Source organism: Mus caroli, unplaced genomic scaffold, assembly GCF_978045245.1.
Source record: "Mus caroli unplaced genomic scaffold, Mus_caroli_1 scaffold_7, whole genome shotgun sequence".
Lineage (NCBI taxonomy): Eukaryota > Metazoa > Chordata > Mammalia > Rodentia > Muridae > Mus > Mus caroli.
The window spans coordinates 50,686,934-50,712,437 of record NW_028227262.1 but is presented as its reverse complement, the minus strand read 5'-3'; the positions used below and the strand labels follow the sequence as shown (position 1 = coordinate 50,712,437).

General features: G+C 42.1%; 1 protein-coding gene across 10 annotated transcripts in view; it reads left to right on the top strand.

Annotated features, from left to right (window-relative positions):
• The window catches only part of Mitf (melanocyte inducing transcription factor), a 207,691-nt gene that overhangs the window by 145,316 nt on the left and 36,871 nt on the right, over positions 1-25,504 (top strand). The gene's annotated exons all lie outside the window — the stretch shown is intronic.

Sequence of the window (25,504 nt, the reverse complement as noted above, 5' to 3'; positions counted from 1 at the left end):
TCTTTCTTCCTTACACATATGTTATTAAGAAGAATAGGAAGTCAGGGGAGTTGGGTATATGGCTGGTTTGCCTAGCTCTTATATAGGTGGTGGGGATTTGAACTCAGTGTCTCATTCATATGCAGTAGCTGCTCATACCTGCTGCACAATCTTCTAGACCCATTAAAAGATTTTTCAGTCAGTTCCTTTGAAGTGCATTTTAGCAACAAGGACATTTGCATTCTTGAAGAGCTCCTGGCTTTTCGGGTTCTCAAAACAGTAAGATTTGTGGGAGGTGAATTTTGAGATGCCTGGCCACAGGTTTCAATCTTCCGCCCCACATAATGAACCATGAGGTCCTCCTTGAAGTCATCAGTTGTTTTGGTGATTAATAACAAATAGAAAATTCTGGGGAGCATAATAACAATTGGAATTAAATTTTCAAGAGGAAAATAATAGAGATATTGGACTATCAAAATGCTCCTGGTTCAGAAATTAAACTTTTGTTATAAGCCCAGAAGCCATCATCTTGATTCTGGAGCTCATGTTAAAGATGAATGATCATGCCTGAACCTGTTAATATTTAACTTTTTTAAGCATTATTTTCCTGCAAGTAGAGATTCAAAATACCTTTAATTACTGCCTCTGGTTAAGCCCTAGGGCCTACAGTGCAGAACCAGCCAGCCAATAGAGACAAATGGTCTGTGTTCTGAGAGTGCTTAGAATTTTGACAGTTTGTTTCTTATGTGATAAAGCACAGCTAAATTGCTTCCTCCCATCTAGGCTGTACGTGCTTTATCCTTGTGTTCTGGACTTGCCTTGCTTCGTCCTCACTCACATCCGCTGCTTTCTCTGTGTTTTAGTCTAATTCTACCCAACCCTGACCGCCACCTCCTTGTAATTTACATACAGTTGGAATCTTTGTGTTTGTAGTTAGCTGTTTCTCTTTATCTTCCATTCTAGAAGCCTGTCACCCTTGCGTGGTCTGTGGTCAGGCATGCTGACTTGATGGCCTCTCTGTTCATTCTAGAACCATTTACTCTCCTTTCACCATATTGTCCCCTTGAGATAAGACCAGAGGCCATAGCCTTCGGTGGATCTTGCAAAGGTCGCGGCTTTAGGCTTTACTACCGTTCCTGCAGCCATGAAGTCAAACATGAATTGCGGCACACCCTGCCTCAGCTCGGACCACAAGTGTGACCTTGGGGAAGTTCTGGGGCTTTGTCTCCACCTCAGGTCCTAGTAAATGAGACTTCCCTCCCACCATGGACATGGAAGAACCCACCCCCTTTTCCTTAAGGGGCATCCACCTCCAACGCTTAAGTTGCAGCAGTGATAAGACAAAGGCACCAATGACTTTAAAACCTCTCCACAGAAAACACCTTTGAGTTTTAGCTATATGTACCAGTTGTTAAGATAAAGAGCCTCGGTGTGTATATCAGCTCCCCTGTGGACTAAGTCACCAGTTTCTCCTTGAGGGTGACTGCAGGTGAGTCAGAAAGTCTCTTCTACTTACATTGAAGCATTCTAATTATTTTCATCTAACTGTACTAAATTAATTAATTAATAATATTAATAATAATTAATAAAATTAACTCAGTCTATCACTTACTGAATTCTTTTTTTTAAAGATTTATTCATTATTAAATCTTAAGTACACTGTAGCTGTCTTCAGACACACCAGAAGAGAGCGACAGATCTCATTAAGGATGGTTGTGAGCCACCATGTGATTGCTGGGATTTGAACTCAGGACCTTCAGAAGAGCAGTCAGTGCTCTTAACCACTGAGCCATCTCTCCAACCCCCACTTACTGAATTCTTAACCCTTCCCTGATAGTCTGTAAAAATGAGAATGATCAGAAACATCCAAAGCAAACAGGTGACCAGTTGTCAACCCAGCTGCCACCATTTCCTGGGCAGCGGCTCTTGAAGCCCCCATATTGACTCTTTAATTCTCAGGTTTACTAATTCTGTAAAGTAAAACCGTATCTCTAGTCCAATTCATGGTCACTGAACATTCTTTAACTTTTTTAGACAGAAACAAGTACAGCCTGGAGTGCTCATTTCTGTTATGTGTCATGCCCAGTTTGCCCTTTACCTTCACTTATATGCTCACTGGTTACATGTACACACCAATTTTTGTTGTGTCATTAAGTGAGGCTTTGGGTTATGTTGACCATTGTTTGCTTTGAAGGCTTCCTTCATCGGTGATCTTTTCAGCCTGCCCCCTTACTTCTCAGCCTTGGAGAATAACTTTACAGCCCCTGTATCTGTATCTCTTCTTCCATCTCTCTCCTCCCTCCCTTTACCCTCTTTCCCGCATGCCATACGCTTTTCTGTATTCAAAATGTGAAATTGCACCACTTACCTTAGATTCCTTACTCTATCCTTAGCCTTAAACGTGGAACATAGGCTATAACTTGATCTCAGTGTAAACCTCAGCTTCGTCACATTAAATTGACCTGCTGGATCCTCTTGCATGTGGCCTACCTTACAGTAGTCTTGATTAATAAGAAAGTCATGTTTGTGGCATGCGAATGTCTTGTGGGTGCATGCGTTATAAAGAATGCTAACGTGGAGAGCAGCCAGAAAATGCCTGCTCCTTCTGTGGGCTCCATCAGGCCTGGGCTGCAGGAGTTCTGAAGGGCAGAGTCAGCAGCCCTGAGCTGTTCCTCTGTGAGCAGCCCTGTGGAGGCAGAATACAAGATCAAATTCTAGAAGCCATGTGTACTCTGCAAGCTCTTCTTAGTGTCTGAACTGTGCAAGTGTTGGGTGTAAAGCCCTTTAGGAAGGCAGGTAGATGTTTAACCAGCTACTGCTGATTTAGGTGTTACTGATTGCTATTATCCGTGCTCTGCTTACAAAACTCCATGCCATTTTGGTGGGCTGCCACCAACCTCCCTTGATTCTGTGTGCCCTTCTTTCATAGGCTAGAATTCTTGCCAAACACTGCAGTTTTGTTTTGTTTTGTTTTGTTTTGTTGTTTTGTTTTTCAGAGCTGTATAGATGGAATTAGAGCTGAAACACCTGAGCCAGTGTCACAGTTGAGGAAATGAATGAATTAACATGTAAATGAGGAAGGCTTCCTCCTGAGCTTTAAGCACAGTCCTGGACAAGAAAGAAAGACTGGGTGGGTGGCTTTTATTTCTCTGTCCATAAAGACACTTGTTTTTTGAACATACAGAGGAGCCACAACTCAGCTTCACAAGGTGAAGGTCATGCTTAGGTTCCCAGAGGGTCTAATGTTGAAGAAGACGGAAGGCCGTTCCACCAAACCCTAGGGTAAGACATGTAGCACAAGAAGATGGTTAGAGTATGTGTTCAGGATGTAGGTCAGAGCAAGGCAGTGGGACATGAGGCCAAGAGAATATTGCATAGAGCCAATGCTTGCATTGTGCCAGATGCAGTTGATGTTGAATGTTCAACAACCATTGGCTTTGCTTCTCTGCTGCACATTTATTTTTCTTCAGCAAGTATGGGATGTTTAGATAGACTTCTCTAGGAGCTGGTATGCGCGAACCACTGGCTTTTTAGGAATAGAATTGGTAAGGAAGTGAGCAAAATTATTTAGACAATAAAAGTATTGATCCCAGAATAAATAAGAACACTAATGGATCATTAAAAAAGAATAAGGCCTAAAATGAATGGAATCTTGCTATATGACAAGGAAAGGGAAGAGAGCCTGCTCTGGTGGGTATTTCCACATAGAATGACATTGAATATAGCAGAGTCTAAAGAAGGTCTTTTCCAAGATCGGTCAAGCAATGCCTGTAAGCTAAATTCTGCCTTCCACCTGTTTTTATAAGGACGCCTTCATGATATTGCTGTGCCTATCTGTTCACAGATGGCCAAGAGATGCTCTTCATGATAAGTCTGTTCTCCTGCTGACTGTTCTCTACTGATTCTCATAATATATTTGATAAGTCAATGTACCAAACAAATCCTTATTGACTGCAAATGGTATGAGGACAACGTTCTTTTACTGAGGATGCAAATAGCAAATAGATTTTGATGTCATGTTGTGGAACTCAGTAGTAACAGAGGACATAAATGCTATTCAAATAATCACACAAGTGAGTTTGTAGTTTCAGATTATCTGGCAGGCAAGTCCCATAGAGCTAGTGATTGGAAGATTTGTGTGCAGAGCCTAGAGCTAGTGATGAGGAACTTATGTGCAGAGAATGGAGCTATGGTACTATTGATCCATATGCAGAGTCAGAGAAGACTCTCCCATGTTCTCTTGTCATGGGAAGAGTAGGTAGACTTCAGTTTAGCAAAGAAATATAAAAAGGGAATTTTAAGCCAAAGAAACCATGTGGGCAAAGTCCCAGTGGCAAGAAGAAAAAGACACAGGACAGACAACTACACTTACTATAGGGTGGTGGTTCTCAACCTGTGGGTCAAATGGCCCCTTCATAGAGGTCACATAACAGATATCCTGCATATCAAATATTTACATTAATATTTATAGTGGTAACAAATTTACACTTATGAAGTAGCTACAAAAATAATTTTATGGTTGGGGATTACCACAACAAGAGGAACTATCTGAAAACATCAGCATCAGGAAGGTTGAAAGCCACTGTTACCAGGCAACATTGATGGGAAGAGGGGCAAATTAGAAAAGTGGAGACCTTGAAGATAAGATAGGGAAAGCCATTGGCTCTAGAGCCATGCCAAACTCCAGCAACATATCTGGGCTCAGCAGCATAATTAATGTTTCAGTTGTGGAGAGTGTTGTAGGAGAGGACATGAGCCCTGGGACTCTAACCCACCAGCAGAGCACAGGGCAGAGAATAGAGCTACCAACAAGATGTAGAACCCAGGAGCAGCATGCAGAGAGCCTGAGGTGATGGGAAAATGAGAAGAGCAAATGATGTGTGAGAGGCTGAGGATTAGACAGAATCACCAAGTTGGTCCTTGCTGTGGTCTTTCCACACAAAGCAGGCTGACGAAAGTGCAGCTGCAAAATTATTGAGGGGTTAAGGAGAAGAACTGGAAACAAGCATGTATTCATTCTTTTCTTCATTCATTCATTCATTCGTTCGTTCCACAAATCATCATCATATGAACATTATTTATATATTGGGAGTCTAAAGGAAAACCACTGGAAGGCCTTGTTATCCTGGGGATCTCTGGTAAGTCAGGATATGGTCACCTATTCAAGTCTCCCTACCATCATCCAAATTGCTGAGGGATCAATAAAAGCTATGGTAAATGACAAAAGGTGTGTGGGAATATATAACAGAGACAGAAAGAGTTAAGAAGCAGAAGCGATCACCTATGGACTCTGGAGCTGAAAGAGGCATAGATATTAAGAATGTGAAGTTTGTAGAAAACTCCTCTCAAGAGCCTGAGCAAAGCTGTTGCCTGTGGGGTCAGAAGATGCCACACTCGCCAAGGTGGTCAGTAAGCAGCAAATCCAGAGCCTTATAAAGCAATTTAATGATAAATATCTTTGTCCCCACAGCAGTGGGAAACCCAGAAAGACAAGGGCAGCCATAGCTAGCAACTTAATGATAAATGTCTTTATCCCTACAGCAGTAGGAAACCCTGGAAAGGCAAGGGCAGCCATCGCTAGACTTGGAGGTTCAGTGGAGTACGTTTGTAGAGAGCGTGGACCTACTGCTCCTTTTTGATGGGATCTGAGCATGTGGTCATTGAAAAGGCTTCTCATCTGCTCTTCATTATGGTGTCATCGGTTCGATGCACTCTTAAAGGCTGTTTTGATAGAACAAGGTTTCTTTTGGAACCTCCTGAGAAAAAATTCTCCTGTGAGAGAATTGTATCCTCTGGATGCTGTGCAAGTTGTTATTGTAGGAGCCATGGCTTTCTAGGCCTACTAGTGTCAGGAGAAAAGGGGGAAAAGAAACCAGGAGACTTCTGAGGGGCCTGATTTTCAGTGAGTTTAATTTTTATTTTATTTTATGTAAATGGGTATTTTGCTTGAGTGTATAGCTGTACACCATTTCATGCCTGGTGCCTGTGGAGGCCATAAGAGGCTGTTACATCCCCAGAAACTGCAGTTAGATGGTTGTGAGTTACCATGGGGATGTTAGCAATCCAACCCAAGTCCCCTGGAAGAGCGGCCAGTGCTCTTAACAGCAGAACCAACATTTTCCAGCCGGGTGACCACTGACTTTAAGTGAAATTTACATCTGAATGTTGCCTCCCCCAGCTCTACCCCACTCCCTTTGAAAGTTCTTCCAGTAACTCTCTCTCTGCTTTCTCTCTTTTCTGTCCAGATGTGAGGACTCTTACTTACTTACTTACTTACTCACTGACTGACTGACTGACTGACTGGTTTCCTCCCAAGGTTTTTGCATGCAAAAAGGACTTGATCCCTGCTGGGTTGAGGCAGAAAGGGAAGTGATGGATTTTCCCAGAAGGTACTGACAGGCCCAGGTTGGGGATGGGGGAGAAATTGCCTCAGTGTCAGTGGAAGGCTGGGCCCAAGGCTCACCTACCCACCCTCTGGCTGCTGACTCGCTCGCCCTTTCTTTCCTTTCCTCCCCCATCCCCTCCCCCTCCCCTCCCCCTCCCCTCCCCCTCCCTCTCCTTTCCTTTGCATTGACAATAAGTTTTCTGTGGAAAAATTAGAATGTGACAGGTCCCTGTTGCTGATCTTGCCCATACTTTGTTTCTCCCCATTTGTTTCAAGAGCATCTCATTAATTAGTTTTTACAAAAAAAAAAAAAAAAAAAAAAAAAAAAAAATGTGTGGCACAATTAGTGGAGTTTCTTTGCCTCCCTCCTGGCCCTGTTAACTAAACACCTCCCACATCCTGTTCTCTGCTCCCAACCTGATTGACTCATGAGGTGACACTGGCTGACTTGGCAAGTCAGTGACCTTCTTTTGGAGCTAGAGTTGACAGAGCTGATAGGACCGGAGACAGTAGGTGAATGAACACTTGTGCTCAGTCATGTCTCCACTGCAGAGGAAGTCTCTCGCCTTGTTCTATACACAGTTCTGTCTACAATTCCTGAACTTATTCCTACTACATTACAAGATTTAAAAAAAATTATAACCCCGGGAGAGAGGTAGGTCGAAATACTATTAAGCATCAGAAGCAACCCTTTGTAATCTTCCCAGAAATGCTGTTTTAATTTTAACCCCCCGCCCCCGCCCCCGCCCCCGCCCCCAACTTGTGAGGGTGAAATGAGATATGTGTGAGGCTCCCTTAAGCTTTCTGGATGAAAGTTGCCTCAGCTTAACTTTTTAAGATTTATTTTTAATTAAAAACAATTTTGTGTGTGTGTGTGTGTGTGTGTGTGTGTGTGAGAGAGAGAGAGAGAGAGAGAGAGATACAGAGACACAGAGAGAGAGACAGAGACACAGAGAGAGACAGAGACACAGAGAGACAGAGACAGAGTGTATGTGTGTGAGAGAGAGACAGAGAAAGACAGAGAGAGACAGAGAGAGAGGTAGCTTGAAAGGGGGAGAGAGAGAGGAAGGGGAGAGAGAGGGAGAGGGAGGAAGGAAGGGAGAGAAAGAGATAGAGAGAGATGAACGTGAGTACAAGAACCCTCATGTCAGAGGTGTTAGATTCCCTAGAACTGGAGTTACACAACATGGGTGCTGGGAATAGAACCTGGGTCCCTAGAAGAACAGCAGAGACTCAATCTCTGAGCCATTTCTCCAGGCCTGGCATAATTGTGTGTCTGAGACTTGGGCTTTTGCAGTGAGCTCAACCAGTATCCTCTCAACCATCAAAGAACTATTGATTGCAGTGATAGGAATCAATTTAGTTTTTGAAAAGCCTGCAATATTCGTAGACCTTAGTTCTGTATTACAATCTGTAGCACTTCTCTTTGTTGAGAGCAGTTAAAATATGAATCATGTATTGTTACTAGTGCAAAATTTTTAGGTCTTATTTCCCCCTGCTCCTTTAAGACAAGGACTCCTAGAGGCTGGGCTCTTGGTCTTGGTCTTGTTATGTAGGTGGTAGCTGAAAATGCCCTTTGATTTCTGACCTACCAGCCTTTGCATCCCAGGGGCTGAGATCATAAGCACCACCACACCCAGCAGAATATAATTTCTTTTTTAATGTGAAGTTTTTACTATTTCCGTCCTTCCAAGGATTCCATAAGTTTCATAGATTTGGCACAGTCTTTTCCAATTATGATGGAAGCCTTGGTGCCATTATGTTCTGACCTGCCTTTCTCCCATGATCCGTTCCCCTCTCAGCCCCACAGTTTAGCTTTCTTTAAGACTGTCTCTGTCAGAATGCATTTAAAAGGAGTAGAGTCAGCACCAGTGAGCTTGGTCTGTTGTCTACTTTTTTTCCTCCCTGTGGCTTATCATCTCATTTCATGTTTGAGACAGGATAGCTAACTGGTCCCAACCTCACAGTAACTCCATATTTTTATGTATATTATAACCAGGCTAATGCAGCTAACACCAACTAATGCAGTAGAATTCTGAACAGTGGCATTTAAAATAGCCTTGCCTATATGATTCAGAATTCCATAAGAAAACTTGGCCAATACTTTAAACATCTTCTACACATGTTAAATGCTGACTGCACCCTCCCCTCCCTGACTTCTCCATGAGTAGGTGATAGCTGACTCTTTTAGTCCACAATATGTGTACCATGCAAGGGGAAGTAGCCCCTACTGGGAATTGTCCTCAATTTTGATTACCTGAGTGAGAGTGAGAGTGAGAGTACAAAGGGAGAAAGAGCCCTGCCCAGTCAGGCAAGGTGGTAGCAAAGGCCATAGTGATAAAACTTATTAGATACATGTCTAATGGGCATTAGAAAATAAAATGAGTATGGGGTCCAGCAGGAAAAGCTGGACCTTACTTCTACACTATGTCCCCCTTGTTGTTTCTCTCCTTCACCTCTTCTTTCCCCTCCCCTTCCCTCCCCTCCCCTCCCCTCCCCTCCCCTCCCCTCCCCTCCCCTCCTCTCCCCTCCCCTTCGTGTGTGTGTGTGTGTGTGTGTGTTTGTGTGTGTTGTGTGTGTGTAATCTTTTGTCAGCCTCTCAGACTCACTCAGTTTTTCCATTTATATAAACCCACAAGGCCACAGCAGCCAGCACCATACTTCATTAGAGTCAGTGTAGTTTGAGCTTCTTGAGAGCACAGGCTGTGTGTGTTTGGTACCCGACTATATCTCTAGAACCTCCAGGAAAACAAGAAACTTCCTGTGAGCTCAGAAAAGTCCTCCCTGAGGTTGAATCCATCACTCATTCTTCACCCCTTGGTTTTCTCATGTGAGGACGGACCTGGCTGTCCTGGCTGTGTGGATGATCGATGTCTTCCTCCTCAGCGAGGGTTACACTGGTGGCTCATAGGTTACTGGGATCTAAAATAGACCCCTTTGAAAACCAGCCTGCGGCTATTTTTTGACTATATGTATACAATGCTCTTTTGATCATCAGACAAAAATACTACTTTTAATTACTGTGCAGTTGGAAGTTACACCCCTAGACTGTGGAATGCTGTCATGGTTCTGTGCACATTCAGGACTTTGTGTCTGACTGGGTTTTATTAACTCTTGTCATTGACAGTTTAAGCTATTTTCTTGAAATTGCCTCTGAACCATTTCAATGCATACTTTGTTTTTAGAGAAAATGTGAAAACACCCTCAAATGGGTTCAAATTTGAAAATCAAAATAAGTTACATTGCTTTATTTTATTTTACTGTTTTTACAAAAAAAAAACAAAACAAACACAACAGTGCTATTTTCTATCATATTTCATTGTTTCTAGCTTTATTTGTAGCGACTTTAAACGGTGGATCCAGCCTTCCAAGAGTGTAAGAACTATAGTTTCCTTCTTAGAGTTTCAGCTTCGGTTGCTGTGAGGCCATGGGGTGAGAACTCGGTGTGTGGCTCAGGAGCAGGCTTTCTCTAGTCTGTGGGTTGAGTTTGTATCTGAGGATGGTGATTTCCATGCTAGCTAATCTCGGGGTGCTCAACTCTTAAATATAAGCTAGCTAGGTCCAGATCTGGAACTTGAGAGTGGCTTGCTCTCTGGAGCTTTACAAAAATTCCAGATAGGTCATACTACACAACTCCCATTTTAGAATATTGAATGGAGGAGTTCAGGGACATCATGTGAGTTTTCTATTGGATTATTGTTGTTCCTCTATGCTGGACCAGCCATCTTGCCAATGGGTGGTCATGATGGAAAACAGGTAAGAGTATGGACTGGGAGATCTTGGTCTACTCGACTATACTCCATTCATCTCAACTACCACTAAGACAAGACAAGATAAAACAAGACAAGACCAGACCAAACCCAGCCGACTTTCCCAGGAAAGTGAACTTCCTGGGAAAGCATGAGGACTTAAGCTCAGATCCCAACACTGCTATAGAAAACCTAGCAAGCATTCCCAGACACATACAGAGCAAATACACCTCCACCCAGATCACAGATGAGGAAACAACAGGAGTCATCTCGAAGGGCAGTCGCACTACTTGGGCTAGGTAGCAGTCTTGTCATTGGGCGTTCTTTTTTCACTTGGCCTCATCTGACCTTTTCAAAATGAGTAACAGACAGAAGAGACAGAAGGGGGGCTGTTTGGTTGCTAACTAATTTCTAATCAGTCATCTCTCCCAGCACACTTCCTTTCTGTTAGGTATGGGTGGCCTTGTGCTACGCCCTGGTTTGGCAAGTATTTAGACAGCTTGGAAGCAAGCGGCAAAGGGATCAGATGGCTCAGGTTCTTACCCTGCTGTTCTCAGGTGCTGGAGTGATCTTAGAAACAAAATGGCCTAACTGGTAAGAGCCCGTGCTTTCCCACCTGTCTTACCTGGGGAAAGCAGTATTTCTGAGCCGGGGCGGCCGGAGGGTGCTGTGATACAATGTCCATGTATGGATGAATAAAGTCACCACATAGCAGATGTCACTAACTGTCATTATCCTCATTCATATGAGTACCAACATGCAATGACACTGGAGGACTAACCTGCTGTGTTCAGACTGAAGTCATGTTGTTTGTCACTTTTCATGAATTTCTGTCCCTGTTTGGAGTGTCTGAGAACTTACTATACATCATGAGAGGTCCAGGCATAGTGGGTACAGTTGTGCGCAAGAGACAAAGTATAAATGTTGAATTTAGAATAATATCTCATAGCTTTTTAATTTTTTTAGTTTTTAAAATATTTTATTTTAAATTTTAATTATGCCTCTGAGTATGTGCCTGTCTGGCTGAGCCTGTGCATGTGTGTGTGCATGTGTGTCTGTCTGTTTGCACATGAGTACAGGTGCCTGTAGAAGCCAGAGGTGTTGGATCCCGCGCAGCTGGAGTCCTAGGCAGTTGTGAGCTGCCAGACATGGGTACTGGGAACTGAACTGAGGTTATAGAAGAACACAAATGCTCTTAACCACTAAGCCATCTCTAACTCTTCCTTGCCTTTGCATTGATCCACATTTAACTACACCAAAGCTGAACTGACAGAGGTGATCATTTTTAGGTTTTGCTTATTTGCCTGTCCACCACCAACCACCCTGAAGTCAGCCCCAGAAATGCTGTGTGCAGCATGTGTCTGTCCCTACTTAACTATTTTTTTTTTTCAATTTAGAAGCCATCTCTCTAGTCTCCTACTTGGTCAAATCTTATTCTACCAATGAGGCCCAGGCCAACTACTGCTTCTCTGCGAAGCTTGCCTTGCTTCCTTCTTCTTCTCACTCTCCCCTTTCATAGAATAGTAGTGCTTATATGACTATGGTCTTTGACTCTTGGTTTTATTGCGATAAAATTCATCATGGAAACAAGTTAAGAGGAGATGCATTTGACTCAGTGCTTCATGGGCTACTCCATCCATTAGGGTAGGCCAGGCATGGTGGCAGGAATGGACCAGTCTATTGCAGCAGGAATGTGTGAATCAAAAGCAGTAAGACAGCCGAAGTATACTAGAATTGAGGTACCCCAACATTGGTTGTCCATTCCCTCTTATGGATACTGGGCAGAGAGGCAGAGAGGCAGAGAGGCAGAGAGGCAGAGAGGCAGAGAGGCAGAGAGGCAGAGAGGCAGAGAGGCAGAGAGGCAGAGAGGCAGAGAGGCAGAGAGGCAGAGGCAGGCAGATCTCAGTGATTTTGAGGGCAACCTTGTCTGAATAGTGACTTCTAGGTCATACAGTACCTTATCTCAAAACAACAAACAAAATAATGACGACCAAACCAAACCTAACCAAGCCAAACAAAACCATCCCGTATTTCTGTAAGGCTTGAAGGGAGTTTTTCACTGCAGGCAGACAGAGGTTTAGTACCAGTAAACGTGAGTTCTGAGATGAGGAACCAATAGCTTTCATCTTATTTTGATGGTGTTATCTTAGGAGCTGATGAAACAAAACAAACCTCCCCACCCTTTCCCTTCTAAAGTCCTTTTTTAGGCCATTTCTTGATATTTGCCCACACTTTTTGCCTTTTGGTCTTGCTGTCTAATCTAGGGTGAATAGGGATGGAAAAATAATAGAAATGGTCTCAGTGTGCTTGGGTCTGTCATCCCAACAGCTTTGAGGTCATGACCAGATTTTATACCAGGTCACACAGCGAGAAAAAAAAAATCCCAAATGAACTCTGAATCCCTGGGCACAGGAAGGGTTTCTTGTTTCCACAGCAGTTGCAAATGACCAAGATACCCCACTTCCTCCTTTCCCTGATGAAACTGGAAATACCAAAAACAATCTTTCATATCACCCCTGCCCTTGTCTGAAGTTTTCAATGTAGTAATTTCTTTCCCACTATCTTTTCCCTGATTTATTTAAAAAAGTTTCTTTTTAATTGGTATAATGAAGTCATCACTCTCATAATAAGTCCTATTAAGGTAACAGTACCAGGGCCAAGAGAATGGATCGGTGGATAAGGCAGTTCTTGCCAAAGCCTGAGAAGTAAAGTTTGAGTCCCCAGAACCCATGTTAAAACCTGGCAGGTGTGTTGTCTGCCATGATACTAACACTCTTGGGACAGAGACAGGAAAATCCCTGGGGCAACCTGATTAGCTAGACTAGTCAGCAGTATTGAATTCATGGTTCAGCGACAGATCCTACCTCAATAAAGGAAGTGTAAAGCCACCAAGAAAGGCATCTAGCTTTCATGTGCATGTATACACATGAAATATCCACGGATGTGTATGCCTATATACATGCAAACATGCATGCACGTTCCATAAGTATGTAAATATGCAATCAAACAAAATACAAAATAACATAATGTGAAATAAGCAATGTAAGTGTTTTCTTTAATTCACCACATTGATAGCTGTATTTGTGGCTCGCTTATTACACTGCAGCTTACATTGATGTGGGAAAACAAACTGTGGCTTGTCATGTGGTTGGTGGTGTAATTTCCTGGGAATCTGGTAAAATGACTTCAGTGGATTTTACATCTTTTTATCTGGTAATAATTGCACTTAGGATTTATTTTTCTCCTTGGGGACAAGGAGTAGGCAATAATCAGAGAGTCACATAAGTTCTTAAGATTTGTATCACAGTTAGTTCCTTTGTACAAACAGTTCTGCTTTAAATTGAGATAACGTCCTTGATAAAGCTTGTTTAATACGAAATAAGGCCTTAGGGAAATATGTCTTTGAGTCTGATGGCAGTAGGAAGTGGGGAATCTTCTTTACCAGTTCTGTTCAGTTTTTAACCGATCTCTGGGAGGTCATGTTAAAAATATTGACTTAAACAATAAGCAGGCTATAGACAAACAATATAGATAGCACAAATGGCAGACAGGAGTTTAGAACCCCTGTGTAGCAATAAGAAAGCCATGGAATGTATTTGGATGTGTGTGTGTGTGTATAATATAGATGCTCAGCTTTGCCACTTGTTACATAAAAAGAACAAAAAACAAAAAACAAAACCAAAAAAACCCAAAACCTCAGTCTCATTAGAAATTAGGAAATCTTGCATTTAAGCTATAGCCAGATACTGTGCAGTCTGGCAGAACTTAGAATGTGTGATTCATATTTGGTGAGAACAAGAACATCAGAACGTACCTCTCAGATACTGCCTGGAGGATCTTCATTGAAAAGCCCCTTAGGACCATTTGGCAACATTTAACAAAGCTTTCTGTGTAGCATCCCAGGAGCTAGCAATTCCACTTCAGAGTCAGGACACTAAGGCCACTCTGAAGGAGACACGCAGGAATAGTCACCCCAACATCACAACCAACGTTTACAACCAACGCCCGTTACCTTCAGCATCCACTAGGAAGGGACAACTTTCATGGAACAGAGAGAAACTAAATGAACTGCACAGGGACCATAGTGGACAAACGCTTGCTGATGTTCAGTGGCAGCGTGTCGGTTCAAGCATTCCCATGGTCAATACTTACATCGTGTTAAAGGAAAACCACATAAAACAGCAGGTGTTTCACAGAATGAGAATTCTAAGTGCATGCACCCATGGGGCAGATGGCTGCAAAGCAAATGCTAGATGAGAGTTGCTTAGGAGAGGGGCAGATCGGTATTTGAGGGAACGTGGTATTCTTGTTTTCTCTAATCTTTATTATAAAGCAAACATGGAAAGATTTAAACTTTTTCACCTCAAGGGACAGTAAGTTATTATTTTTGTGCACCAGTTCTAAGTGGATGCTCACAGTCATCTATTGGATGGATCACAGGGCCCCCAATGGAGGAGCTAGAGAAAGTATTCAAGGAGCTAAAGAGATCTGCAACCCTGTAGGTGCAACAACAATATGAACTAACCAGTATCCCGGAGCTCTTGACTCTAGCTGCATATGTTTCAAAAGATGGACTGGTAGGCCATCACTGGAAAGAGAGGCCCATTGGACATGCAAACTTTATATGCCCCAGTACAGGGGAACGCCAGGGCCAAAAAGTGGGAATGGGTGGGTAGTGGAGTGGGGGAGAGGTTATAGGGGACTTTTGGAAATGTAATTGAGGAAAATACATAATAAAAAAATATAAATAAATAAATAAATAAATAGAAAAAAGAAAAAAAAGAAATTTATTAAATCATTTTATACAATATAAAGTAATGTTCATTATCCTCTTAATATGGATGCTGGTAGTGAAATATTTACCAATAAAATAAAAGTTCTTTTCCTCAAAAAAAAAAAAAAAAGTTGAGCTGGGCAGTGGTGGCGCACACCTTTAATCCCAGCACTCGGGAGGCAGAGGCAGGCAGATTTCTGAGTTCAAGGCCAGCCTGGTCTACAGAGTGAGTTCCAGGTCAGCCAGGGCTACACAGAAAAACCCTGTCTCGAAAAAAAACAAAAACAAAAACAAACAAACAAACAATCAAACAAACAAACAAAAAAAAGGTGAAAGTCCTTTAAAGAAAACAGTAACAGGTTCCACCTCCAACCCAGACACTGGAAGAATGTTGTCAGGAGCTCACTGTCTGGTTGCTTCATATACTTCCTTCTGTCTCTTCCGAGACAGCTTTGACTTCTCTCTCACTCTTTTCCCTTACCCTATGTTATTGTTTACATATTTGTGTGTGACATCTTTTATTTGTACATGTTTGTGTGCATGTCTGCACATGCATATGCGCTCATGAGCCAGAGGTCAATATTTGTCTTCATCTTCTGTCTGCACCTTATTTTTAAGAAAGGTGCTCTCATTGAACCATAATCTTACCAATTCAGCTCCACTGGCTGGCCAATGAGTTCAGAGAGCCTCAGACCTTCCCCTCTCCAGCATTAGCCTTACAGGTATACACTGGCATTTAATGGGGATGCTGGAGAACAGGGCTTGAACCTCCATGTCTGTATTTTATCAACTGAGCTGTCTTCTCAGCTCCTGAGATTTTTTTTTTCATTTAAATTGTTAGAAAGTGGTATAAACTTATAACATCAGATTGTGATGTGACTCAGAGGGGCAGTTGGCTCTTCTGTGGGTGACAGTGTAAGTAGAAGAGTCTTTGTAAATATTTGAGGCCAGAAGACAACTTGTGGGAGGCCCTTTTCTTCCTTCTACCTTGTGGGTCCTGGGGATTGAACTCCAGTCACCAGGCTTGGTGGCAAGTGTCTTTGCCTGCTGTGTCATCTCACAGACCCAAACATTAAAATAATCAGTAATATATATATATATTGGATGGCAGCTTTTAAAAAGAGAGATATTCATAGGATTGTTTGTGTCATTCATTACTTACCAACAATCCGAAAGAAAGTCTACATTATGTGACTGGACACTTTCTTTAAATGTTTGTGTGTCCCATATGCTGTTACATTTTATCTAATTATATTTCCATTAGCCTTGAAATAAGTGCTGAAAATATATACAAACTCTAAAGTCACAAGAGTAAAAGAAGGGGGCGCTTTTCTTTGCATGCATCAGCCATTTGCCTTATTTGTAGATGTTTTACAAAATAAGCTTTCAACATTGTTTCTGAATACTTACCAATACTCAAATGACATTTCTGTCTAAATCAATGAAGGAAGCATGTCATGTATTGCATTTTATAGCTTATGCCACAATTTCCTCCAGGAGACAAATTTTTCCTTGATAGCTCACATCTGCAATTGTAAGTCTTGGCAGACTGTCGAGGTGCAGCTAAGGCAGTGGAGCAGTGATGATGATATGTAGTTGAGGTGGCATGAAGGTGACTCAGCCCTCAGCCCTCGAGATGCTCTGTCATCAGGTGTAGTGATTGACGGCATCCCTTGTGTGACGGTGCCATTGGCTGCCTTTGGCTATAGGTAATAGTACAGTCCATTGAATAGAGTGGAGAGCCACTGTTCCATAGAGCCACTATGTATAAACTAAGCCAGTGGTTTTACATAGCCCCAACAAATGTGTTAATAGCATAATAAAACAACCCCCCCCCATCATTGCACGGGGTGTCTACTCAACCTGTCCGTATTCAGGACAACAGGAAGCTATAACAGCTTTAGGGTAGAGATCTGATGCTGAGTTTTACTAACTGTGACTTGGGGGATTACAGTACTTTAAACAAGAAGGGGAATTCTTTCTCTTTTTGAAATGGGACCAACATGAATATTCTCGATAAAAGTTTTTATAGCCTTCCTCATGTTCATCATGGCTACCCTCCTCTCCCAGCCATTTATTAGACAGACAGGTACTCAGATATTGACTTTCCATCTACATGTGCACATCTGTGGAATCTTGCTGTTAGAATTAAAAAACAAGCTCCAAAAATTGTGCAATGGTCTCATCAGCATAAAGAATGAATGTTTCATGAGGGTTTAGTTCATTGGTCTGCTCAGTGACATTTCTCCACAGATGAACTTGATACTCACTGTGTCCATATTATGTGTCTTTGTACAGACTCTAACTTTGGACTACATTGCCCACTTAGGCAGAAGGACTACTGATGCTTTCCTACTATGCTAGAGTGTTGGGCCAGTAGCATCATTGTGCAATGTCAGTGAACACTGGACTCAATGTGAGAGCTGCCTGGTTGGGAGAACCCAAACTCAACTCTCTTTTCAGCCCAAGACCTTGTTTTTTCTTGACTTTCCCCTTTAGACACTAAGATCAGTTCTACTCTAAGAAGATGACCCAGGGGAATGAATGGGAGGGGCTTATGCTGAAAACCCGAAGTCAACTCAGGACACGTACGAACCCAGCCTTTGAGTAGGTATTCCTGGAACATGAGCTGTGAGCAGCAGACCATGCCAGTCATGGGAAGTGCCACTGGCTGCTAAAGCTGAGGACATATGCCCCTTCACATCACAGTGGACTCTACTCTGTAGTTAGCATCTGTGCAACATATAGATATAATCAAACATGGCTGATCATGGTTTATTACCAAAATTATGCAAAGATACTTCTGGCCTTCACAACTTAAATTTTTAGAATCTTATTTCATTTGTTTCCATTGTGAAGGAATATAAGAGACACAATTTATTTGAGGTCTTCCAGAAGTGATGAATTCATTTCTACACTAGTGTGTATAGGATAGTCCATTTAAACTCAAGAAGCGTACATTATTATAAGGTATAATAAAAAAAAGTAATCATACCATATGGTTCTTGTTGTATAAGGAAATCTTAGTACATGAAAATGAATTACTACTATTGGTCTTTTCTATTAGATATATTGAGAAAGCTATTTTTATATTTATGTATTTAGATACATAAAACCCTCTATTTGCACATATGTATTTAAATATGCACATTTATAGAACACATACTAAGGACATAAGGATGTATGAGTTTATAGAATCAACCACAACCCTACAGCAGGATTTTTGATAGTTAGCAATGATAAGCAACTGTAGTTATTTTGAAGAAAATACATTGAAAGAAGAATATTTGTTTGTTAGGTAGCTAGGAAGACAGGAGATACCCAGCTGAGATGGGTTCCTTGCACCATATGGCCGAAGTGTCCTGGAGAACAGCCACTGATGGCTGCTCTGTTACTCTATGCCACCAAGAATGTTGTCTCGCCTGTCCTTACTAGTTCCTGCATCTTACAGTCTAGCATATGGGCTCAGTGTGAACCTTTGGTTGGTAGAACCTGAGTCCTGTGATATTCCCTAGTTATAAGGGAGGCTGGTAAAGAAACACATTTTACCACTTCTGTAAGTGGAGGTGTGTTCTACATCCAAAAAGAAAAATTATCAAATTGTGGTTCCAATATTTAGATCAGAAAGTTAGTAAGTTAGGGGTGAAAATAACATTATTTTATCCTGATGGAAAACTATTTTAAGGTAGAAAATAATAGTCTTTTTCTAGTTTGTACATTGATGTATTGTGTTCTTGGACAATTTTTTTTTAAGGTAAGAAAAAAATCTTTTTTCTTAAAAATTGGGTATTTATTTCATTTACATTTCCAATGCTATCCCAAAAGTCCCCCACCCACCCACTCCCATTTCTTGGCCTTGGACAGTTTCATATATGTACCCAATGAACTTTAATCATGCCCGTTATCCTCTCTCACCCACTCCTTCATCCACTAAGACACTTCTCCTTCCCAGCAAGTCCCCTATCACTTCCACATCTTATAAACCCTCTACATTTAGTCAGGGTTGCTCCTGTGGACCTGGGTGAGAGGCTGCTTAACAGAGCAAGGGCAACTTATCAGCTTACACCACTAAAGAAAGTGAAAGACCCCCTTTCTCCATCAACCAGCAACTGCCAGTATTTGCTTATGGAGAGTTGGAATCTGTCAAGCTCCTTTCTCACCCTTGAAGGGATTGTGTTAGGCCTGCTATCAGGTAGGTTTTATGTAGGTAATGAGGTCAGGAGTTCAATGAGCCAGTCATGTCCAGAAGTCTCTTTGCGGCAACCCCCATATCTTCTAGCTCCTCATCTTTTTAGTTTCTCTGACATTCCCAATCACCCTGCCTTCACTTCAGTTTCAGCAGTTTGGCCACTTTGAGCCTCTTTGCAGCCTGCTGCCATAAGATGTTTGCTTCATAGATCAAGACTGATATAGCACTCATCTATGGATTATGGTGTGAGAAGGCTCCTGCCACATCCAGTTAGTGAATAGTAGTAGGTAGGTAGGTTTACCCTCTAGGCCTATGGCCTCCTTAGCCTAGGGCTATTGACCAGGTCACACCAAAGTGCCATGCTGGCTGGCTTCCTCAATTGACCAGGTCACACCAAAGTGCCATGCTGGCTGGCTTCCTCAATTGGCCTCCACCTAGTTTTCTGAGGCAGAATCTTTCAGTGAATGTGGAGCTTGCCGTTTTGGCTAGACTGGCTACACAATGTTCCCTGGGGATCTACTTAGTCCTCCAAAAGGCACAGCAGCAACAAATGTCATATCTGGGTGTGCTCTTAGAGATGCCCTGATTGTTATTCTCTCTGTGGGTCATTTCAGAGCCTGGCTTAGCATTTTTATATAGAATTGCTATCTATCATTTATCATCTATCTATCTATCTATCTATCTATCTATCTATCTATCTATCTATCTATCTATCATCTGACAGTCTGTCTTTCTATCATCTTTCTTCATTTTTTCCATCCATCTCTTTCTCTCTTCTCTCATATCTCTCTCCCTCCCCCCTCCCTCCCTCCCACCCTTCCTCCCTCCCTTCCTTCTTTCCTAGTTTTATCCTCCCCTCCCCCTCTCTTCTACACCCCCCCTCCACATACACATACACTTCCTGTTACTGTACAGGACTTGTTGATAGGAAATCTTGAGGCTAGAGTCTCTTGTTCATAGAGATAACATCTCCACTCCAGAAGACAAAAAGTCTCTCTCTCTCTCTCTCTCTCTCTTTGCCTGTCAAGATGAGGGATGAGATAGCCCTTGGCTACTTCGTGCTTAGATCCAGGAAGAAGCTGTATCAGTTGGCCCTGCAGTGTCTGTGTCTTCCCTGTGCATTTTCTGGAATCTTCTCCTAAGAAGAGTGAGGAAGTGAAGAGGCATTCTGTGTGCCAGGATCAGATTCTACACCAGGGTGTTACTGACAATGGGGACAGAGAATTCTGCTGCCAGAGGCTGTCTTCTCACTGTGGGACATTTGGCATCACCCCTGCACTCTCCCACTAGATGCCAGTAGCAACCCATCCATCCCCACTCAGTTGTGACAACCAGATATATCTTTAATCAGCACCCAGTGTTCCTTCTTTGAAGGGCAAAATTGCTGGAGGCTAAGGCCTCTGTCTTAAATATATAATTCTGTGTGGGTTAGCCTCTTCCAAACCCTGGATCTAGTGCTTCAATTGTCAGTCCCTTGGGGATAGAATGACACACTTCTTTTCTTTTACGTAGCAATCTCTGTGTGTCTGCTACACATGATATATAATATCATTGGGAAGCTACTAAAACACTGAGACCTCTCTTCCTCTTCCTCTCTTCCCCTCTCTCCCTTTATCCTCCCACTCTCTCTCCCTTGCTCCTCCCTCCCTCCCTCCTTCATTTCCTGTGTGTGTTGGTGTGTGTATGTATGTGTGTGTGTCTGTGTGTGTGAGAGTATCTTTGTGTGTGTGTGTTGGTGTTGCTGGGATACACATAAGTACCATACTACTATGCTATTGACTAGCTCTATTTTTATAATGCTATATAATGTTGCAGTTTTTTTGTTTTTTTGTTTTGGTGTTTATGTGTGTTGTTGTTGTTGTTGCTGTTGTTTTAACAGGAGAGTGATCTGGACTTTTCTTCTCCACTTTCTTTTGATAGTGCTTTTCAGTGGGGAATATGGCATCTGGTATTTCAGAGACACAGTGGCCTATTTTTCGTCTCATAAAGGACATCACTATAGTATACAACATTTTAACCTTTGCTTAAAACAAAAGAAATCTCATGATACTTAGATGCACTGGGCTAACAAACATTTCGATTGAGCTTGTATGATTCTGCTCCCTGTCGACCTTCTCCACAAGACAGGGAAGAAAAGCCGACATCCTTTCATTACTCCATGTCCTGAGGCAGCTCTCACACAACACATGTGCTGTGTTGACCTTCTCTGCTCTTAGTCAGTCTTTGTTGACCCATTCCTGGCTAGGGTGACTGTTGTTCTTCTGGTACAACTTTGAGTTAATGGTAAGGATAGCATTTGAAAGACAAAGGTTATTCATTTGTTTGTTTGTTTTTTTAACAACAAGTACCACTTTTGTTCTTTACAAGAAATTGAATTTTTTCCACTGTGAGGATCAAGAAATCCACAGAGAAAAAGTGATTCAATCACACCTGAAGGAGGGGTACAGCTGTGGAGCCTCCCGAGGATTCAGTTTTGTTGTTGTCTGGTTGTCTGGTTGGTTTTTGGTTTTCAAAACAGGGTTTCTCTGTAGCCCCAGCTATCCTGGAACTCGATCTGTAGGCCAGGCTGTCCTTAAACTCCCAGACATCTTGCCTGCCTCTGCCTCCTGAGTGCTGGGATTAAAGGTGTGTGCCACCACCGCCCAGTGATTACTGAGAGGTTTGAAGACGACACCAGCAAACGCATCAATATATGTCATCCATATACTGTGCTGGGAATTGTGGTAAGAACATTATAACTGCAGTCTGAGCTGTAGTCCCAACAAAGTAATATTTCTGTGAAGCAAAATCAATTAAGCATTTTGAGAATTTTGTACATGGGTGCACTTTTTACATTATTCCTCTTCCCTCCAATTCATGCCATATCTTCCCCACCCCCTCTCACATTCATGATTCCCTCTTTAATTATTGCATATATATATATATATATATATATATATATATATATATATGAATATATCCATCCTTCTGAATCCATTTACTGTTGACCATATGCATATTTGTTAAGGGCTGACTGCCGTAAAGAAAACTAATTCTTCCTCTGTCAGAAGCCATTAGTTGCTTGTAGCTTTTCATCAACAGAGATTATCTCGTTGCAGTTCCCTCATCAGCACTGATATATCAACTAATAGAATTGTAAAGGTTGTGGTTTGTTGCTATGTCACTGATATTCCACTGGTACAGACTTCCTGTTATATATAGAAGACCCCATCCCCATGTTGCACGTTCTGTCCTGGTGTTCTCTCCCTTACAATCTTTCTGCTTCCTCTTCTTCCCTGTCCCCAGAGCCTTGTGTATAAGAGTTGTGTTTTAGACAAACTGACCGGACTTGGGCACCCCGAGGTCAGTTAGCTAGCTAGCTGTTCTTTGCATTTGGGCCAGTTGTGACTTTCTGTAATGGTTTCCATCAGCTTCTTTGATGGGACATGAAAGCTAAACTAAGCAGGGAAAGCTAGTGAGCTGTATCCAGACAGATTATTTATAATGAAGAAATAAAGAAAATAATCAAAGCATGTAGTGATCAAAAACTCTCTCCAAGCTATGTACAAACCAGCAAAATTATACTGCAGCTATGAATTCTGTGGATTGTTAGAGCATAGCAAGCAGTGTTTGGTCAAAGAATTGGAACGAATCTCAGTTTTCTTGTCTTAGAAATGGGGATAATAATAGTGCCCATATGGCAGGGCTGTAGAAGAATCCAACAGTTAAATCCACAAGTCCCTAGGACAGTGTTATCACCTGAAAGACTTGCCTGGTTGTTTGTTTGGTTGGTTGTTTGGTTGTTTGGTTGGTTGTTTGTTTGGTTGGTTGGTTGGTTTGTTGTTTGTTTGTTTGTTTGGTTGGTTGGTTGGTTGGTTGTTTTTTTGAGGCAGAATTTCTCTGTGTAGCCCTGGCTGTTCTGGAACTCACTCTCTAGATCAGGCTGTCTCCGAACTCAGAGATCTGTTTGTTTCTGCCTCCTGGTGCTGGAGATCAGTCTATACACAGTCAACCCTGTACACTGGTATTTTATAGCTGTGTCCTACATTTATACATTTTTATGGGTGAAAGACAATCAACTTTCTGAGATGCTGCTTTGGATAAGGCATGAATTTTTACCACTGTGTAAATGTATAAAGCTGGTTTTAGGACTTGCCAAAGACAGTGCAATTCCTCAGAGGCCAAGACCCTTTAGTCTCATGACACAGCCCCAAAGCTGCTGTTATTACTACTCGGCTCCTCTTTGCCAATTTTTAGCTCATGTGGACTTGACCTTCAAACCACTAGCATTCAGCTCTCACGTCTGAGGGGGGCTTGCTGACTGACCTTTTACTTAGGCCCAAGGCAATGTTTTCCTCTGTGACAAACTTGCCCACTGCCAGTTTTTGAAGAGCTCTGGTCCTTATGTGGCAGAGCTCGGCTGCCTGGTTATAATCGGTCCTAATACCCGATAAACTGTGAACAATGGCCTCGTTTGAGAGGAAATATTAAGACAAAAAGACGTCTACCATGCTGAGGCCGTGCTAAACTGGAGCACACAGAGAAGTTGGGGCACGTGGGATGCTGCCCCAGCTACTCCCATAAAGAGGGGGAGGCTCGCCAGCCCTCACAATGGGCCATTATAAGGGCACCATTGAAACCACGTAATCACAGCCCTTTTCAAAACCAGAAAAATGTGTCAAGTATTAGACAAACGTAAACTGTGCTTGAATGTGAGACCAGAAATTTCATAAATAGCGGAGTCCGTTTAATCTGATCAAATATTTCAAGAAAAAAAAAGAAAGAAAACAAGGCAGTTTTTATTGCTGAACAACAGTTTCCTGGCTTGGTTTATCATTTGTAAAAGTTTCAAAAGAAAAGCATTTTGCCTGAATATGCTTTTTATGTACTTGATCTATAGGCTTTTATTTTTGTGGGGTTTATAGTTTTTTTTAAATAACAAAATTAGTACTTTATATGTTACAGAAAGTAATAAATACAAATAAAACATTATTTATTTATAATTGTAACACCCAGAGACAGACATTGTAAAGCTTTCCCAGTGATTTGTAAATAGATTTTATTTTGCCCATGCATATGTAGACACATGTTGAAGTTGATGTTCTGTTCTTGCTTAGGTTTAGAACTTCCCCGCTGCCGGGCGTAGTGGCACACACCTTTAATCCCAGCACTTGGGAGGCAGAGGCAGTCGAATTTCTGAGTTTAAGGCCAGCCTGGTCCACAGAGTGAGTTCCAGGACAGCCAGGGGTATACAGAGAAACCCTGTCTTGAAAAACAAAACAAAACAAAAAAACCTCAAAAAACAAAAAAACCTTCCCCACTACCTTCCATAGGTCTATACAATATGAACCTCAAGGACTATGTAGTGCCCACCTCTGTGCCCTGGTTCTTTGTGGGGACAACTGTATTCCTTCCCTGGGAGGCTTCTGACAATTCCTGGAGACATCACTGGTTATGCCAGTTGGGTTGGGGTTAGGGGATGAGTCTCCTGGCATGTAACAGGGAGATGCCAGAGATGCTGCTAAATGCCTAACAATATACAGAGAAGCCTCCACAGAGAAGAGTCTGACCCCATTACAGCAGTATCCAAGTTCATGCCTCAACTAGGCACTGCCTCATGATTAATCTAACCCATGTCTCTTGTTAGATAGCTATGAGTGAGCAACTGTTTTGTTTTCAGAAATTAATCATTAGCAAGTATTTTCCAGAGGACAATATGATAATTGTGACAGCTTCTGGGGGGGTGGGGTGGGGAGGTACTAGGTACATTACTTAACTCTGTTGTCACAAATAGTGATAGATGTTATGTAAATGAGTAGATGGTACTTAATAGGGTGGCTACACACTATAGTTCATGTATATGTGTGTGTGTGTGTATAAGTGATACAGTTTTTGCTCTAATGGGAGTGTTAAAATTACTGTTCTTTGAGCAGAGTAATGGCTGGGTAGACAAATGTATGTGTGTTAGTCACATCATCTTTGTGACAAAATCTAAACAACTTAAGAGGAAAAAGTTTGATTTGGGTGCACATTTCTTGGAGAGAGGGACACATGGCAGCCCCGATAGCTCCTTGCAGCACAGCCTTGTTACATCATGGCCTACCACAGAGTCTACTGTTGCAGTAAGGAGTAAGGCTGGACTCTAACCATCAAGGCATGTGCTGCACTTACCCACTTCCTTCAGCTGCCCTGGCCCTCGAAGTTCCACAACCTCCCACCATGGCATCATCATCTGGGGACTGAGTTTTCAAATCCATGAGGCTGTGGGGACATTTCCCATGTAATTCTGTGCTTTAGTGTCAGTTTATCTTCCTTTCTGTTGGAAAGTTCCACCCATTTGGTTGGTCAGATGAGATTGGTAATTTGATGTGCATTGAATATGTACTGTACAAGGTCAAAACCAGAGGCAAGGAGAAGAGCCAAGAGATACTTTTAGTCATCTGGATGAC